The sequence below is a fragment of the Ceratotherium simum genome, chromosome 26 (genome assembly GCF_057802395.1).
Source record: "Ceratotherium simum simum isolate JZ-2026a chromosome 26, ASM5780239v1, whole genome shotgun sequence".
NCBI lineage: Eukaryota > Metazoa > Chordata > Mammalia > Perissodactyla > Rhinocerotidae > Ceratotherium > Ceratotherium simum.
Window position 1 is genome coordinate 32841681 of NC_141925.1, and position 20462 is coordinate 32862142.

Genomic DNA, 20462 nt, shown 5'->3' on the forward strand with positions numbered 1-20462 from the left:
CCCAGTTATCTAGGAAAAGAAAATGAACAATTAATTTTTTCTGAACTAGGATTATCCAAGTTGAGGAAGGGGGCAGGATATAAGAAACATATTTGCTGCTGAGGATTTTGAAGAAAAAAGGATTAAAGGCAACTAATTGAAAATTACATATATTTTATTACAGAAACAAAACCCCGGGTCTATGTGAAATTCAAATTTTTCCCAAGGGAAATTAATGAATATCATTAAAACCGAGTCCAGTTCATAAGGATCCAGGGAGAGGTTCATCCAGAAAGGGAATAAATCCTCTTCCAGGGAGTGTTTAAAGGTCATTTCTGAGATGCCTGCAGCACAGGGTCAGAAGTCAAAATATCATTTTCCTGTAGAGGCCGGTGGTGTTCCCTGTTGGGTATAGTCAGCTTAGCCAGAGCTGGCGAGGGCTGTATGCCCAGGGGTGCCCTGAGCTTTGGAGTTTTATGTCAATAGGAGTATTTTTATTTAACATCACACAGTAAACAGAGAGAAAATCCTCTTTTTGGACCCAATTCCATCATGGCACAGAACTGAGTTTAGCACGTCACTTTGTTTTCTGATGAATTTTGTGAAGCTCAAACACGACAACCTTTCTGTTCCTAAAGTGAGGCTCTCTGCCCTCATCAGAACTATGAAAACTGCCTTGCACTCACATCTTGCACTACTTGTTTAGTTCTTTAATAAATGAAACCTTAATCCATGTACAATTTCTGAAAGCCTTTCTTTCAATATTTTGAAAAGTTATTTCCCCTGGCAAAGAGGCCACCTCATTGTCCCCTGTAGAGCTGAACGACAGAGCGGGCCAGTCTGCACAGGGACTCATGGCTGCTCGTACTGTTTTCTGTCACAAGGAGAGGACAGAAACCCACATGTTGCATGTCACGATGCCTCGACCAACGTTTGTTGAATTGATGGAATTCAAGTTGGCGTGCCAAACAATGGGTGGGCGTGGTGGGGGGTGGGGCTGGGAGGGGGGTGGCCCCGGGGCTTTGGCACTAACCGCTGATGACCCTGGACAATTGTCTCCTCATCTGTAAAATGGGCGAATTGGCCAGGTGGACTTCAGGTGCCTCTGATCCACTCCTCTGAGCTCCTGCCCTGGGATGGGGACAGGGCCACAGAGGAAGAGGTGGCTGGTGTTCCTGCCTTAGAGGAGCTGGAGATGGACCTGGAGTTGACTTTGTCCAGGCAGGGATGGAGTGGACAGGGCTGGGAGGGCAGGAGATAGCCTCACCCTTCTGAAGGCCTGTTCTGTGTCTGTGGGCTGGGCCAGACGGCAGTAGAGGAGGTTCTAAGAAGGCAGACTGGGCGCAGCACGAGGACTTTCTGACCACTAGAACTTTCCAGTAATGCCAAGGCCTTCCATGGGAGGGGGTGAGCACCCTCCCTTTGGTGGAGTCGAGACCAGTGGTCATCTGGGGCAAGGACTTGTAAGAGAAGGTTGGACTCAGAGTTTTGAAGGCTTTTCCAAATTCAAATGTCTGTAGTTCTGTAAGTCAATTTATCAGCAGACCTGATAAGCACAAGGAGATACTAAATCTTACTAGAATGTTCAAAACAAAACACAAAACTAAACTAAACAAGAACTGGCAAAGCCAAGTGCTGGCAAGAATGTGGCAGAACTGGGACTTTCTTGTATTGCTGGTGGAAATGGAGAATGTATCAGCTCCCTGGGGCTACAGCTTAGCTGTTTCTTAGAAAGATAAACATCCACCTGCCACATGACTCGGCAATCCCGTTCTAGGTATTTACCCAGGAGAAATGAAGATTTATGTTCAGAAAACACCTGTGCATGAATGTTTAGAGTGGCTTTCTTTATAGTGGCCCCAACACTGGATACAAGCCAAGTGTCTTCCACATGAGAGTGGTTAAGCAAACCTGGTCTGTCCACGCACTGGAACACGACTCAGCTGATAAAAAGGAATGGACTGCTGATGCATGCAACAGTGTGGATGGACCTCACAACCTGTGTGCTAAGTGAAGAGGGCCAACATAAAAGGCTGCATATACTATACAATTCCAGTCGAATGACATTCTGGAAAAGGCAAGATCATAGGATCAGATAACAGAGCGGTGGTCACAGAGTTGGAGGTGAGGGGCAGGTGTGACTGCAGATGGGTGCCACAAATGAAGTTTTTGGGACAATGGAACTTCTGTGTGTTCACTGTGGTGGTGGTTACATGACTGTATGCATTTGTCTACACTTGGAGCACTTACGTCATCAGTGAATTTTAGGGTATGTAACTAAAAAGAGTGAATAAATAATTCAAGCAAACAACAACAGATAGAACTGATGGAAAAATCCTACTTCCAACCCAAAGCAGGCTCTCACTTTAAATTAAGGCCCATCACCCCCATTAGGATGGCTACTATATACATATGTATAGAAAAGAACAAGGGTCAGCCGGGACGTGGAGAAATTGGAACCCTCATACGCTGTTGGTGGGGATATAAAATGGTGCAGCCACTATAGAAAACAGTATGGTGGTTCCTCAAAAAATTAAAAATAGAATGACCATATGACCCAGCATTTCCACTTCTGGGTATATACCCAAAAGAATTGAAAATAGAGTCTTGAACAGATATTTGCACACCCATGTTCACCGCAGCATTATGCACAATAGCCAACAGCTGGAAGCAAACTCAGTGTCCATTGATGGATGAATGGGTCAATAAAATGTGGCCCCTCCACACAATGCAATATTATTCAGCCTTGAAAAGGAAAGCGATTCTGACACCTGCTACAGCATGGATGGACCTTGAGGACATAATGCTCAGTGAAATGTCAGACACAAAAGGACAAATACTGTATGATCCCACTTTTTTGACGCCCCTGGAGTTGTCAAATTCATAGGGACAGAAAGTAGAACGGTGGGTGCCAGGGGCTGGGGGAGGGCGATGGGGGATTGTTGTTTAACAGGGACAGAGTTTCTTTGGGAAGATGAAGACGTTCTGGAGATGATGGTGGTGATGGCTGCACAACAATGTGAATGTGCTTAATGCCCCTGAACTGTACACTTTAAAATGTTTAAGATCGTAAATTTTATGTTATGTTACCACAATTAAAAGTTAAAAAAAAGAAAATAGTTGATTTAAGAGGATCCCATTGGCCAAATGTGGGACAATTTGAGCATCGAAATAAACAATGACAGCGACAAATGGAAAAAGAAATTAAGGGCCGTCCTGGGCCCTCGCTTACCCCAAACCCAGCTGCATGGCCATCCCCTTCACGCGGCCACAGATTCTCAGCCTTCTGCCTGGGCCCACAAGCCCTGAACACGCAGGGGCTCCTCAAACCTGTTTTTTATTTTCTGCCACCAAGAAAATGCCTGCGTGCCCCCTCTCTTTTCTGTGGGGGCCTTCGGGAAAGGGTGAGCAGGGACTAGACACTTATTCGAGGAACTGGAAAGAACACAGCAAAGAAACTCCTCTGTTCATTCGCTTCACAAGCCTTTGTTGAGCGCTGACCATGTGGCCGGCCCTGCATTGGTGCTGATGGTTCCCAGGTCCCTGTGCTGTAGCCCGCAGTGGGAGGCAGACGTGGAACAAGGAATCACAGGTGTGCACAACCCGGGGAGCAGCGTGGGGCTCTGGGCTCCAGTACCAGTTCTCCACGCACCTGGGTGTTGCCAAGCCATCCTCAGGAAGCTGCATCTTAGCCGGGTCCCGAGGGATGTCTGCTAGGGAACCTGGCAGGTGAATGTTGGAAAAGATGTGCAAACATCTGGCATTAAGCAGGTTCTGGATTCACCTTTTTGAATCCGGGCCCAGGTGGATTGAGAATTCTTTTCTTCTTTCTTTAAAATGTATTGTTATTGTTGTTGTTGTTAGAATAGTTAATACATTCGCACCCTACAATATCCCAGAACACAAAGGGGTATACAGTGGGAAGTCAGCCTCTGTCTACAGCCGATGCCGCCGGTGTCCCGCCCAGACACCATCACCCTCACACCTCCATGCACACAGGCCTGAATTCCACTGCCTGTGTCTGCATTGCGTTGCTGAGGGCTGTCTCTGAAAGTATTGAAATCACGCACCTGTGCATCCATTCATCCATGCATCCACCCATCCATCCATTCATCCATCCATCCGCCCATCCATCCATTGATCCATCCATCCATCCTTCCATCTACCCTTCCGTCCATCTATCCATGTATCCATCCATCCTTTCATTCTCCTATCCATATATCTATCTATGTATCCATCCACCCATCCACCTACCCATCGATCCATCCTTCCATCCATATCTCCATCCATCATCCATTGATCCATTGATCCATCCATCTGTCTATCCATGTATCCATTCATCCATTCATCCATCTACCCATTCATCCATCCATCCTTCCATCCATTCAGGAGTGAAACATTTGCTTGGTCATTCACTCAATGAGCATTTTCTGCTAGCAGCTGGTTTGAGGGGCCCTCCGCTGGTTTGAGGGGCCCTCCAGATGCCCACCGCCTCACTGCAGAGATGACAGGTGATAAGCAAATAAGTGAAAGTCAAGGCAGAGTCAGGTAAAAGCAGAAATAATGCACCCCCAACAAATGGAATGGGCAACAATTTCAAAGGCAGTGGAAAGGAAGGAGAAAATCTTCCCCTAAGAAAACAGCTGTGAAAAAGGATGAGATGGACCCATAAGTAAAAAGGTCCTAGAAACACAGGATCTACTACCTGGCGAAAAGGCCAGTCATGACACTGTGTCACAGAGATCATTTTGGGGTAGTGGGGGGTGTGGAATTAGGTAGGACTTCCAGCTTCCGTTTTTACACATTTATGTACTATTTATATTTTATAGTTAGCATCCTTTGTTTTTATAATCAGAAAAGAAATAAAAAGGGAAAAGAAGGAAACATATTATGGCCGTTCTAGCCAGGGAATCTTGAAACCCCCAGCCCCCGAGGTGAATCCAGGCAGGGGGATTTGAGGCGGGTCTTGGCAGGGAAATGGCCAGGAGCAGGGCTACAGGATGAGCTGCAGGTGGCTCCCAGCCTCAGGGTGGGGAGGGCCTGTGTTATCAGCGAACACCCCTGGGGGGCAGCAGAGGCCACAGAACGCTGTCTGCCTTGCTGAGCAGGGACAGGGCTGGGCCCAGCGTGGGCGGAGGAATCGAGGTGTCCTGTTGTCCTCTCTCCCGCTGGGGAAACCTTCCCTCAGACCCTTTCCACCCCCACTGCATCCTCGGGCAGGGCTGTCTCTCGGCCCCACTGGGAGATTCTGCCTCTTTCCTGGAGGCCAGGAGCCAGTTCTTCTCTTCTGCTCTGTCTCTCTGTTTCTCTCTCCCCCTTATCTCTCTGTGTCTTTCTCTGTCTGTCTGTCTCTGTCCCCCCTTCCCCCTGTCTCTGCCTCTCTCTGTCTCTCTCTCTTTCCCACACCCTGTCTCTCTCTTATCTGAGTGTCTCCCTCTCTCCTCCAGTCATCTAATGACAAAGCTCCTTGTCCTTCACAGGTTCCGACATCTGTAATTTACGTCACAGGCACCTGCTGAGCCCATCCCAAGGGCAAGACCCTGTGCTGTGCACTGCAGGGGTAGCAAGAAGACGCAGGCCCAGCTGCAATCCTCTGAGGAGACTGTCGGGTACACACAGGTAGCAGGATTATAAATCAGACCAATGCATGAGCATTCAGGATCAGGACGGGGAAATACAAGCTGGACTACACGGTCAAGGCCATAATGAAAACACAAAATGGGTCCCCCCTAGTCACTATTATGGAGCCTCAGGTTTAGCTTTGACCTTCCTGGTAGCCACAGAGAAAAGGGAAAGAAGATGAGGTATCTAGGTACCTCCCTCACTATCCATGGTCAGAAAAGCAAAGCTTTCCAGACTGGGGAGGGATAACGCTTCCCTCCCAAGGGTTTCTGGAGGGACGTGGAGGTGTCAGGGTGGTGCCCACGCGCTCTCTGGCATGTGGGGCAGCAGGCTTTCACTGCTCCTCACCTGGGATATAGCCCCAACATTGTGCTCAGACAGGACTGTAGGATTGGGGCGGGGGCCGAGAGCAAGGACCCAGCCTTGCCTGGGGCTAAGGCCTGAGGAACTTTGAGGACCCTGAGTTGTTCTCTGAGGAAATAGCAGGCCTCTTAGCCAAGCTTGGTTTTCATTTTTACAACTTAAAGAAATGGAGGCATAATTTGCATACAGTAAAATGCACGTGGTGTACTGAGAGTCTTGACAGACAGCTATGGTCATATAACCATGACCACAACCACGATACAGGACGGCGCCACCATCCCCAGAGTCCTTCCTGTCCCCTCTTTGTACTCAGCCCCTCACCCACCCTGGCCCCTGTGACCCCAATCTGCTCTCTGTCCATATAGTGTTGCCTTTTCCAGAAGGTCATCTGAATGGAACCACACGGTATGTACTGGCGGGGCTTTTGAGGAGGGTGAGTGGTGTGTGTGTGTGTGTGTGCATGTACGCATGTGTGTCTGCATGCGTGTAGGGGTGTGCATGTATGACTGTGTGCGTGTAGGCAGTGGGGTCAGAGGGCTTGACAACCTGTGGCCGTGCTGCTCTCCTGCTCCCGCCTCCGGTCCCTCTGTGTCTGCGGGGGGACACCGTCAGCCCACCATCCTGCTGTCTGGCTTGCCACCACCATCAGGGATGAGCTCCCTTGGGACTTAGCGCTGTCTCTTGTCCCCCATCAGCTGACACTTTAAGGCCCCCCTTGTTTTCAGGTGGTTCCTAGTGGCCTAGCCCCTCATGAAGGGCAGAGGTGGCCCCACTCTACTCCTGGGATGCTGCTGGGCACTTTTCTAAAGAAACGTGCGGTGACACCAGGAGACTTGGTGGTGGCGCTGCTGGGCGTGGAGGGTAGGTAGGGAGAGCAGTGTCTGCCCCCAGCACCTCCTGTCTCCCTGGAAATCCAGAAACAGTCTGGCAACAGCCTCTGGCATCTTCTCTCCTGCCCACAAAGGGGTGTCCCCTGCTCCCCCCGTGGCCTCACCCGCTTTCCCTCCCTGCCGTGCGTCTGGTTTCCCTCTCAGCCCCCCAGGGGCTGCGGCCCCGAAAGGCTGCACTCTGGGCTCAGAGTGGCCTGAGAGCAGAGGAAGGAGCAGGGGGGATCTGGCTTAAACTTGTTAAACCCGATGAACACTCCTGCCGAATGATCCCCGTCTGCACCGGGCCTTTTAATCTCGTTCGGGCCGCGGGATAATTTGTTTAGCTGTGCTGATCAGTTAAAGGTTAATTCAATTGGACTTGGGTTATTTATTTGTGCCCGGATTTGCTAAGTGTCGTTAGAGGTACATGAGGTCTTCATTATGGCGGCGAGATGGCTTCATTAGGGTGACAGCCACTCCCGCCGTGCCCTCCTCCTCTGCCCTTCTCCGAGGGTGGAGGTTGGCAGCCTTGGGGCACCGGGGGGTGGTGGTGGGCAGAGCTTTACCGCCCCAGCTCCTCTGTGCAGCCCGACTCGGGGCTTGGGCTCCGCGCCCAGGGTCCGGAGACCCGAGTTCTATTCCCAGCTCCGACGTTGGCCGCCTGTGGTTCTGCTCATCAAATAACCAATCCCAAATGAGTTTGGGTGACCTGCTTTCCTGCACTCGTCCCCTCGGGAGGGCCCTAAAGGCATCCACCTCCCCGAACTACAGTTTCCTCATCCACAAACTGGGGACAAAGATCTTCCCCTAGACACATAGGCTGGGTGAGCTCCCGTGGATGCCAAGGTCACGGGGAGGGCATGCCGGGTCAGTGGGCCGGCGGGGCTCTCTGCCCGGAGCCGGGATGTCTCTCCCAGCAGCTGCAAATGATGGATGGCACTGTGCGGCCCGCCCGGGATGAGCAGGACCTGGCAGCTGACCGCTTTCCTGCCCTGGGATCTGACGCCCCAGCTGGTTCCTTTTCCCAGCACTGTGTCCTTGCACCAGGGCTGCGCCTGGGGCGGGGGGCGGGCAGGTGGGCAGCCCCAGGCCAGACGACGTGTGACGGGTCATCCTCAGGCTGCTCTCCCGTCCCTGCCCATCCCAGCCAGCAGGCTCTCTGCACGTGGGCGGGCGTGCTGCGGAAGGATAGGAGAGCTCTGGGGTGGAGCTGCGGGGCCCAGGCCGGAGGCTGTAGCCACCGAGGTCAAGGGCGATGAGCGTGGGTTGGCAGGTACCCCCAAGGAGTACCCTGGGGCCCCCCAGAGATTGCCAAGAGGGCTGGGAGTGCTGAGAAGAGGGACAGAAGAAAGGCTCGTAATTATTCACCGTCTCTGAGGCAGCAGCCCAGAGCAGGGCAGGGTGGGGAGAGGCTCTAGGGGCAAAGGTCCGCACCCACATTCCTCCACCCCAGGGAGCACCCCAGAACCTGTGGGCTTGTCCTTCCATCCCTTCCGGGAGAGAAACCAGATCCGGAGTGGAGGACTCCCCCTGGGCTGTATTTCTTAAGTGAATGCCCCGTGTTCTAAGAGCTCAGGGGGTCTCAGCAGTTTAGACCCACCCCTCAGCTGAAGGGTGGAGGACTCTGAGGCCCATAGAGGTGAAGTGATGCCTCCAAGGTCACACAGTATATCAGAGACAGAGCAGGGACCAGTATCAAGAGCCACAGGAGGAAGACACTGATGTGGATCTAGGAGCCACGCCCACCATCAACAGAATCAACTTGTCAACACCTTGAAACAGCCCTGTGGGGGTGGTTACAATTACTCCTTTTCACGGGTGAGGACACAGAGGCTCAGAGAGGTTACATGACTTGGCCAAGCCCACACAGCTGTTCTGCTGTAGAACTGACTATGGAACCTGACTTCTTACCTACTGACCCATCTGCTCGTACCCCCACCCTGTACTCCCCATGAAGACAGGCACCAGGGGTGTTCTCGAGAAGACTTGGGGATTCCCCAGAAGCAGACCCTGAGAGAAGGATCTGAGGGATTCTGTCTCCGGGAGGTGATCTCCGGGAACTCCGGTGGGCAGTGGGGAGTGAGGCAGGGGAGGGGAGACAGCCGTCCGGGGCATGTCTTCCTGTATGTCACCATGTGCATGGCTGGCCACGGCTTCCTTCTGCTGGAGGACTCTGGGAGACATGGTGGAGCCTGCCTCAGAGCCATCCCTGCCCCAGCGTTGGGGGTCTTTATACACCAACTCTGTCAGGCATTTGTGAATGTCCGTGTTCCTGGATCGTCTCCTCCCATCCTCATGGTGTCGCATGGTCCTCATTTCACACATGGAGAAACTGAGGCTCAAAGAGTCTTGGTCGGGTCAGAGCCCAAAGTGCCTCTGCCAGGAAGCCTTTCCCAGTTTTCTCCGGCTGGGTCAGGGCCCCGCACTGGGCTCCTGTGCTACCCTGAGCTTCCACCATCACTGCCCCAATGGCATTCGTGATGATTGCCTCTGACCTGTCCCACTAGGCAGAGCCCCTCAGGGCAGGGCATGTTTCTGACTCCCCAGAATGTCCCCAGCCCCCAGCATGCTCTGGGTACAGGGAGAGGTCAGTCACGTCCTGGGTCAGTGTTTTGACGGTCTGTCTTACCATGTGTCCAGTTATCCATGCTGCCTAACAGACCATCCCAACAACTTTTTTATCATAGCTCGTGATTTCCTGGGTCAAGAATCTGGGCTGGGCTCAGCTGGGTGGTTCTGCTCCGCATGGCGCTGACAAGAGGCCAGTTGGTGGCACTCAACTGGAGGAGGATGGGCTGCTCTGGAGGGTCCGAGATGGCTTCACTCACATGCCTGGCACCTTGGCAGGGATGGTCGGAGGGCTAGGCTCAGCCAGGACTGTCCAGTCATCAAATTCACATTGTTGTGCAACCATCCCCACCATCCATCTCCAGAACTTGTTCATCTTCCCAAACTGAAACTCTGTCCCCATTAAATACTAACTCCCCCTCTCCCTCCCCCAGCCCCTGGCAGCCACCATCTACCTTCTATCTCTATGAATTTGACGATGCTAGGTCCCCATTTAAGTGGAATCATAGAGCATTTGTCCTTTTGTGTCTGACTTATGTCACTCAGCATAATGTCCTCAAAGTTCATCCATGCTGTAGCAGGTGTCAGAATCTCCTTCCTTTTTAGGGCTGAGTGATATTCCATTGTATGGAGGGACCACATTGTGTGTATCCAATCACCCGCTGACGGACACTTGGGTTGCTTCCACCTTTTGGCTCTTGTGAGTAATGCGGCTGTGACTGGGAGTGAACAAGTGTCTGTTTGAGTCCCCACACCCTCTTGATAAGCAGTTACTGAGCCCACAGATTCAAGGGAAGGAGGTGTAGACTCCATATCACTGGGAAGAGGGTCAAGAATTTGTAGCCATCTTGAATCTACCACACCACGCTACACAGAGAGAGAGGTTGCTTGGAAACATTGGGCCATGTAGCAAATCAGGAGGCAGCAGCAGAGATGGGCAGATGGTGGAGGAAAGGGGAGACGGGGGGGCCCCACGTCTGGGGATGCAGGAGAAATCAGGCTGGGTCCAGGAGTATGGGTCAGAGGCAGGCGGCCAGCAGAAGTGGCCCCGAGAAGTGAAAGCCCGGGGTAGAAGCATCTGGATAGGGCTGGGCCTGTTGTCCTCAGGCCTGGAGGAGCAGGGGTGTGGCTTCAGGGGCAACTTTGTCAGGGCAAATTTGAGAGGCAGCCATGGAGGCTGAGGGCCAGGGTGTGAGTCTGGCCTTGCCACCCAGGAGCTATGAGACCTAAACTCTCAAATGTCCTCCCCCTTAAGATGGGATGACAACAGCGTGTCCTCGCAGGGCGCCGAGGGAATTCAGTGGGAAAATCTGCATAAACCTCTTTTCTGGCTCACCATCGCGTGGGAGGTTGTGGGTGATGGGACGGAAGCCCACTGTAGACTTGCTTTCTACGTGAGGCAGCGTGAGGCTGTGCCCACGTGCATCAGTTAGAAGGGCTGGGGAGGGGCTTCCCAGAAGACCAAGCAGAGAAGGATCTGGGGGGATCCCAGGCTGGGGGTTTGGTGGGTGTGAATCACAGCCATCCGGGAGGCCGGCCACCTCCGGAGCCCGCAGTCAGGAGCTCTGGGTTCCGCAGACGGTTATTGGCTGGCAGGGTGGTTCCCGCCGGTGTAGCCAGGGCCCACAGCTCAGGGGCAGTGCCCGGTGGTCGTCCTGGGGCCCACCCTCCCGAGACTGGTGGCTGGCGCTGGGCCCGCTCTCCTCCAGGGGACCCTGCCTCCCGAGGGCCAGCGGCTTCCTCCCAGGGCCAGCTCAGGGCAGCCTTCCAGGCGGCACGCTCAGAAGCCGCAGAGTTTCTTGAGGTCCAACTTGGGAAGGCTGTAACCTCACCGCATTCCACCAGTCAAAACGTGTCCTGGGCCGGCCCAGACCAAGGGAGCGGAAATAGACTCCATCTCTCAGTGGGGAAGAAGCACTGTGGCCATATTTGAAGGCAATTTGCCCCCCAGGCCAGTGTGTGACAGCGCTGGGCTCGAGGCCACTTGATGGTTGAGGCGGAGGTGGGTGGGGGCAGCAGGAACCGCTGGCTGACTCTGCAGAGGGTGGGCAGGGACAGAAATCCAGAGGACAGGCCTGAGAAAACGGGCTCCCAGAGCTGGAGCGACTTACCGGGGTTCCACAGGGAGCCCTGGGAGCATTCAGTAGGAGCTCAATGTATACTTATTGCGTGAGTTATAAACAGTGAGCGAACCAGCCAGGCTGGACGGCAGGCAGGTCCTGAATCCTGGCTCAGTGCTCACCCCCCTAGCCCGCTGGTTGTTGTTCCAGGGCCAGCTGGCTGGCAGTGGGTGTCCTTTTGCAGCCCCTGCGAGGCTGGGAGGCCTTCGGGGGGGCACCCTTCCCCCTCCTTTCCCTGCAGGCCCTCCCTCCTCTCACCGCCTTCCCTCCCAGCCTGCCTCTGCCTTGCACGTCAGCCAAGATCCGATTCCCCCAAGACTGCCTCATCAGAGATTCCTTCTTTCTCATCACCATAATTTCTCATTTGTAGGTTAAGCTGCACCTGGGTTCTCAGAAATCTGCTCACTGTCTTGCAACTTGCTAAACTTCTCAAATGTCTTGTCCGTTCCACACCTCCCCCCCCACCGCCTTAGCGCTGGAGGAGGAAGCTAGTGGGAGTGGAGAGAGGGTGGCCGGGGAAGGGGCTGCCCAAGAACACCCTCCCTGACTGCGTCGGGGCCGCAGGGTGGCGGCTCCCCAGTGGAATCCGTAGGACTGTTTACCTGGAAACGGTGGAGCTCAGGCCACGTTCCCAGCTGGAAAGGAGGCAGTGTGATCTGCTATCTGTCTGTCTGTCTGTCCACCCTTCCCAGGTACTGTGGACTAGAAAGATTCGTCAGACTCAGAGCCTTTGCTCCAGGAAGAAGGCGGCAACCACATTTCCCAGCATCTTCCATGTGCCAGGTGCTCTCTACGCACTGCGATGACGTTATCTCTGAGCTCTGAAGATTCGCACCCCGCTGTAGTCCCCATCTGTCCGCAGAAAACCAAGCCTTGGGAGCATCATGACTGGCCCCAGGTCACAGGGACAGTGACGAGTGGAGGTGGGTTAGAACCCAGGCCTGTGGATTGCAGTTTGGTTTGGAAGAGAAGACATGAGAAAGGACACTGTGGCACAGCGTGGACTGTGCCGTGGGGCTGGTCCCCTTGTCGGGGCACAGCACAGACAGAGGCAGGAGGTATGGAAGCTCGGAGAAGACTGAGTCGCTCGACGGCTGTGTGGGGGGAGCAGAGGTGCGAGGCGGGCGCTGGGTCTCAGGCCTCAGCACAGCCCGTCTGGACCCGGTCATGCCTCTGGGCTCTGGCTCTGCTGGCCTGGTAGAGACCATACAGAGAGGTTATCAGGAGGGTGGCAGAATCTCTTTGCCAGAACAACTGCTGCAGAGGCAAAGGAAGGAGCCCTCGGAAGCCCGGGAGCGAAGCCAGAGCCCAGCCCAGACGGGGTACTCTGGGACCTTGGGAAGCTGTCACCAGGCAGGGCTGGTAGGAAGCCCCGCAGGAGAGAAGGCCTGATGGGCAGCAGACCCCAGAGCACTTCGCTGGTATCCCCAGGTTCCCTGCCTCTCTGAGATGGTCCCAAGGCCCATCCACCCAACGAGAGGGCCAGAGCCCCAGGCCAAGGACGCTATTCCTCCCTCCCTCCATCCTCCCTCTTCCCTCCTCCTCCCCTTTCTCCCTTTCTCCCTTCCTGCCTTCTTTCTTTCCTTCCACCCTCCCATCCATCAGGACAGCCACAGCTGCAGTGGGCACTGGGGCTACAGCGGTGAAGAAGATCACAAAGGTCCTCGCCTTGGCGGAGCTCACCATTCGGAAGGAGAGAGAGAGAACCAACAAGGTACCCACACGTCCATATTCGTGTACGCAAGGAATGCTGAGCCTTGTGGGAGAGAATAACTGGGGGCTGATTTGGATTGGGGGGCCGAGAAGTTTCTGATGAAGAGACGTTTGGGCTGGGAGCTGACATGGGAGTGAAGCAGGCCACGGGGATGGAGGAGACGCTGAATCAGCTTGTGCCGAGATCGATGATGTGGGGCAGGGCTGGAGCAGGGGGGATGAGCTGTGGGGGGCAATGGAGAGCAGGCTATTCACTGAGCCGCTATTTAATAAGCACCCCCGGATTCCAACGCTCCAATACTCTGGTGTCCTGGGCCGGCAGGTGGAGCAGGAAGGTGGAGGGGTCCTCACTGCATTGTCCCCCACCTGGCCCCCCACCAGCCACTGCCCCTCCCCCCAGCTCCTCCTCCAGGATGGGGAACAGCCTGATTCCCGGAAGGCAGATCAAGGCGGGGCAGGAGGATGTGAAGATAGAGACCAGCCTCTCTCTCCCCAGATGGTTTTGTCACCCTGAGCAACTTCAGCTCTTCTCTCAACAGGAAGCAGCTCCCTGGTGCCCCAGGCCCACCCTGAGGGCCCGGGCTTTACCTGAGTGTTTTTAGCCCATTATACAGATTATCATTTCATTAGTGAAGTCACACAGAGGGGACCGTGGGACTTTAATCTGTAAAAGGCCTTGCAAACACTGATCACTAAAAGTTAATTAAGCATTTTAATCTCCAAAGGCCTCTAGGCTGCAATATTCCCTCCCCGTGTTGGCAGAGAGAAAAACAGCCCTGTGTGACCGATGTTCCTGGAGACATGAGCCTGCTCCAAGCCTCAGATGGTATCTCTTGCACTTTGCTCGCAGGGACCATTCACACTGCAGAGTGACAGAAATCAGACATTTGGGGGGAAGGAGCGATGGCCCGAGATGATTGGGGTCCAGTGTGTTCCAGGCTCGCCGCTCTGTCCCCCAGGCCCAGACGGCAGCGAGGAGCTGGGAGCCAAACGCATTTATCAGCTTCCTGGGGACTTAAAACCCAATGGTCTCTCTACCTCGTCACTAAGAGAGGGGCTGCTGAGAAAGGCAGGGGTGCACGCCAGCAGAACATGTGGCCCCAGATGTGGATGCTGCTCTTTACCGTGAAGCCCACAGATTATCCTCTCCAAGGGCCTGCTGCTTAGTTCATTTAATCCACTCTTGCTTATTGAACACGTGCTCTGTGGGGTGCTGTGTGGGCTCTGGGGTTACCTAGGGGAACAAGAGAGATGATGCGCCTGCCTTCACAGGGTTTGTCTTCTAGAGGGGCAGAAGGACAGGAGACGCCAATCAAGAAGTAAGCCCATTTCAGATGGGGATCTGTGCCAGGAAGGGGCAACACGGAGGCAGGCAATGGCATTGGGGGTGGTCTGGGGAGGAGGTGACATTTCAGTTGAGACCTGAGTGCCAAGTAGAAGTCAACCAGGCTGAGTTTGGGAAAAGCCTTCCAGGCAGAGGGAACAGCATGTGCAAAGGCTCTGAGGTGGGAAAGAATGCAGCAGTGTATTAGTTTCCTGTGGCTGCTGTAACAAATTACAACAAACTGAGGAGGCTTAAAACAACAGGTATTTACTCTCTCCCAGTTCTGGAGGCCAGAAGTCTGAGTTCAAGGTGTCGGTGGGGTCAGTTCCTTCTGGAGGCTCAGAGGGAGAGTCTGTTCCAGGCCTTTCTCCCAGCTTCTGGTGGCTGCCAGCAATCCTGGTGTTCCTGGGCTTGGGGCTGCATCTCTCCAACCTCTGCCTCCATCTGCAAGCGGCCATCTCCTCTCTGTCTTTCTGCGTCTCTGTGTCCTCTTCTTTTCCTCGGAGGACACCTGTCATTGGATTTAGGGCCCACTGAATCCAGGATGATCTCATCTCCCTAGCTTTCACTTAATTACATCTGCAAAGACCCCTTTTCCAGATCAGGTCCCCTCTGCAGGTTCTGGGGGTTGGGACTCAGACCTATCTTTTTTGGGGGCCACCTACAGGCAGTGTTGGCATGTCGTGAGTGAGGGAGGTGCGTGGCACATGATGAATGAGTACAGGGTGGCAGGGGCCGGATGGCGTGAGGCTGTGGGCCCAGGGAAGGGGGTCACTTCCTTCTGCGTGCGCCTGGCAGCTGCTGCAGGGGTTTGCAAGGGACTGACCCCATCTGATCTCTTTGGAAAAACTGACTCGGCTGCAGCGTGGGGAGCAGACTATAGGGGGAGCAGCAGCAGCAGGGTGACAGGGACGAGGCTGGGGACCCAGGGCAGCAGTCGCGACAGCTCAGACTGGGGAGAAGAGGCTGGATGTTGGCCTCCGATTGGAGATAGAGCAAGAAGGATTTGCCAAACGAGCGGACGTGGCCCTGGGAGAGAGGATTGTATTTGTTCTTAAGTCTTCCTGGGGACTGAGGAAGGGCCAGGGCCTCTCCCCATTTTATTGATGGGAAAACGGAGGAAGCAGAACTCCTGTGGCTTCAGAAACAGAGCAGTGCTGAAGAGGACCCAGCATCGAGACCAGCCCCATCTAGCAGGGGCAGGAACAAGATGAGGCCTGCAGAAGCTTCAGGAGAAGGAGCAAGGGCCGTCCTGAGGTCCATGGCTGGACGGGATGTCACACTGCTTCAAAAATACATTCATACACAAAGTAAAACCATCCGTTGACCTTGAGGGCTGTGTCACTTTGCTTCTGCCATATCACCGTGGGGTGAGGAGGCAGAGGCTGGAGCGGGGACACTCGCCGTATGACTCTGGTGGGCGCCTGCTTCCCCTGGGCCTCCCTTTCTCATCAATTACATGGTCTCCAGGACTCCTTCCCACCCTCACACCCCATGGTTCCAAGTCTGAAAGAAGCTTCCGGCACTCTGCTGCCTTGCCAGGTTTGCTCTCTCATGTAAACTATGCTTCAGCTAAAAGGTTGAACTAATAATGAAGATTCATTCTGTTCTCCGGGTTTCTGTGCCCAGTGGGAGCGTTGATGTCAGAGATGCAGCCTCCGGAAAGCAGGGTGGCAAGGCCACAGGCCTTCCTTGGGGCTGGCTAGGGCAGGCTCAGTGGGCATCAGACGCAAAGAGAAGATGTGTTGGGGGAGGCAGGGGCCTCCTGGCTGGGGCCACGCACATGGTGCATGGACGTGTATGTCCACGGGTGTGTGCGGCCTCCACAACCCCAGGTTCAGAAAGCCAGTGTTGTCCAGGCCTCTAGGGCCTGGCAGGTGCTTGGGGACGGGCATACACTGACCGCACACCTGGAACACAGGGGTACCTTCAGGAGGACTCCTCAGTAACCTACGAGGAGAAGTAGCGGGTGCCCGGTCTGTGGGATGATTGCAAGAACGCTTATGGAGCACTGTTTTGTGTGCACCACAGAGGTTGAGGGGCTGATGGGAGGGTCAGGGAATATTCCACCAGGCTTCAGGTTGGTCCAACATCTGCGCTGGTGGCAAGACTGGAGTGGACTCCTGGTGAGCAGAAGTCCAAGGCTGAGAGTCTCCCATGGGAGACCACCCTGGCAGTGACCAGCGCTGTCTGTGTGCAGGTTTGTGGGTGCATGTGGGGGGTGCTTCTGGGGAGCAGTGATCAGAAAGAGAGGCTCTGGTGTGACGCTGGAAAGGCCATGGAAAACTAGACCCCATCAACAGGCCGTTTGGGGAGCCGGGAGTCAGAGCCACGGTGATGTGCCGCGGCGCTGAGTCTGGGGTGAGGGATGCCTGGCCTTCAATCCCGGCATGGCCTCCAAGGAGCTGTGCAGTCTTGGGCAAGTCATTCACCATTTCTGAACAGCAGTTTCCTTGTTGGCAAGCGCCCTACTCTGCGGGTGCTCTAAGAGTTAGAAATTGTGTGTGTGAAACACCAGCCCAGGGCCCGCCTGGCCCGAGCAGGTGCACAGCCCATCAGGATAGCTAATGTCTAATCATTGATATGTGGTTATTTTCATGTGTACTGTGGGCTGGGTCCCCTCCTGGGGCTGGGGAACACAAGGGTGGGTAAGGTCATCTTCAAGGAGCTTACCACCTAGCTAGAGGGGCAGACACTCTGACAAGCAGCTCCAATCTAGTGTACTCAGTGCTGTGATGGGGAAAGAGGGGCTGTGAGTGCTCAGAGTAGCGGTAGGTGTTCTTAAGGGAAAGCTCCATGAAGAGCTCTCCCAGCTTAGACCTAATAATTGAGTAGATCTTTTGCAGGTAAAGGTGTACAGAGAGCTCTGGAAGGAGGAGACAGCATATGCATAGGCCTAGAGGTGGGAGAGACCGTAGGCTTAGACCATGAGTTGATGATGATGACAATGATGGTGATGATGGTGATGTTGATGATGATGGTGATGATGATGGTGATGGTGATGATGGTGATGGTGATGGAGATATTGACAGTGATGTTGATGATGACAATGGTGATGATGGTGATGGTGATGGGGATAATGATGGCAGTGATGAAAATAGTGATGGAGATGGTGATGAGGATAATGAAGGTGATGATGATGGTGATAGTAATAATGACAACAACAATAATGATGGTGATGAAGATGATGATAGTGATGGAGATAATGATGATGGTGATGGTGATGATGATGATAATGGTGATGGTGATAATGATGACAAGTGATGACAGTGATGATAATAGTGATGGAGATGGTGATGGGGATAATATTGGTGATGACGATGGTGATGGTGATGGTGATGTTGAGGGTGGTGGTGATGATGATCACGATGATGGTGGTGATGATGATGATGGTGATGATGATGATGATGATGATGGTGATGGTGATAATGATGATGATGATGATGGTGATGGTGATGATGATGGTGATGATGATGATGATGATGATGTTGATGGTGATGGTGATGATGATGACGATGACGATGATGATGATGATGGTTATGTGATGATGATGGTGATGATGATGATGATGATGATGGTGATGGTGATGGTGATGATGGTGATGATGATGATGATGGTGATGGTGATGGCGATGGTGATGTCAGTGGTAATGGAAATGATGATGGTGATGGTGAAGACGATAATGATGGTGACGATGATGATCGTGATGATAATAGTGATGGTGATGATGATGATGATAATGGTTATAGCAGTGATGATGATGGAGAAGCTGCTGCTGCTGACAATGAGTGTGGTGGAGACAATGGTGATTTAGCAACAGCAGCTTCCTCCACCTTGGTCCAGGTTAGCTGAGTGAACTAGAACGAGAGTGCTGGCTAGTCAGGGACTTGGATGACTTCTCCTAGGTCTGAGTTTTGCTCTCTGGATCCCTCTGCCTTTCCCCTGGTTCCATGCAGACTACATACCTGGGTTACTCCTGTCTGTCTTCAGCAGGGCTTTGGTCTGTGCTATGTCCCATCCTAGGGACAAGGACCATCCAGGCTTCGATGCCCCTCGGCTGTATCCCAAGTCTGATGGGTTCCTTCACTGATGGCTACTCCAAGTCTGGTCAGTTGAGGGAGGTGAGTTTCCATCTTGGAGGAATTCGCCACCTCTCCCCGGTCCCCTCCCCTGTACAGCCCCTGCAATGAGATGACAGTTGGCAGCTGCTGGACCACTGTCTCCAAGGCTCGCTGCAACAATGGGGCAGAGCTGACCCCATTGACCGTACCCTAAACTCATCTTCCTGGACCAGCTATGTCTTCCTAACTTCTCCTTTAAGAGCAAGTGAGTGGGATTTGAAATTAAGATAAACTTGGAAGTGCTAGAAATCCTGCAGGTACCCCATGCAGCTGTGGCATGGTTTCTACTGGAAACGAACCGATCTTTGAGCCTCTGCTTCTAACTGGCCCCCTAGCCCACATGGGCACTGGCTGGGGATGCCACACTCCACTTTCAGCTGTGACACAGTGCCACTGATGTTCCAGCCATGCTGAGCATCAGCTCATTCCCATTCACGTGAAATGGCATAATATTCTGACACTATTGAAATAATTACATTTTCATGTTCACTTGACTAGGAAACAATCATATTTCATGTTCCCTTGATATCTCCCATCTCCAGAGCTGAGTCCTGAGCCTGGTGGCCCCAGGGTGGGAAGGAGGGAGGGTCTTATCAGAACAGAGAGGTGAGTGGTCTGCCTGGGGCTGCAGAGCCAGCTCATAGCGAGGGAAAAAGATGGGACAACCTGAGTCTGTGAGAGAGAAAAAGATTTTCTCAATTCCTTTAGCTCCCATTTAGCATTTCAGGGGCCAGACCCAGCCAATTATGTCCTAGAGTCTTGCTGAATGTGTGGGGCTGAGAGAATTCTGGATGTGGTGCAGCAAAGGGGAGTTCTGTCCTGGTGATGGGGGAAAGGCAGAGAGGTGAGGAAGAGGGACCTCTCCCCCTTTCAAAGCTGGGGTCCAGGGGACTTCAGAAGCATCCATCTGGGTGCGGGGACCTGTGAGAACATGGGAAGGTCAGGGGCCTCTCCCTGGTGCAGCATGGGGAGACTGGAGGCCCCTCTTCCAACACGACATGAGATGAGGGGCCTGTGGGAAGAAGCCAGGAAGATGGGCCAGAGGGTCCTAGCCCCACGTGACCTGTGGGGGTGTTCAGTGCATCCAGAAGTCCTGCGAGCCCTGCACAGAGGACAGAAGTTCCCCAAGAGGCTGGCAGATCAGCAGAAACGAGCTCTCAGGGATGAAGAGGCCACAGCCTGGGAGGACGTTGTGACCGGGGCAAATGGCCTTGAGAGAGGACGATGTGGAGCCATCTCGTGAATGTGGCAGCAGGATGGACGCCTGGCCCTCCCCGCTGATGTCCCCCGTGGAACTTGATATGCTCATGAGCTTGGCAAGCGTCTCCTAGCTTTTAATTTGTGGGAGAAGCGACCTTTTATATTTCAGATCACATGAAGTTAATTTGCACTCCAAGTTCAAGAGAGCTCCTGAGAAGGTACAAATGTGATTTCTTAACAGCTGTTACTGTAGGACTCAACATGACAGAAATGATGAGAAGCAAGGATGCATTTTTAGACAGAAAGAAATGCACGCTCTCTCTCTAGAGCCTGCCCAGGACGGCAGCAATCAGAAGGCAAGAACCCGAGGGAGCGTGAGGGCCAACCGCTCACCTTGTACGATGTCCCTGACCCGTAGCTGTCCTGGTTCTGTTTGAATACCACCAATGACGGAGAGCTCACTACCTCAGGAGCAGCCAAATCTAATGCTGGTCAGGTCTGGCTGTGAGAGGGTCTCTCCAGTGTTGGGTAAAATCTACTTTTGTTGGTTATGTTCAGCCCTCTGAGATGCACAAAATCATCC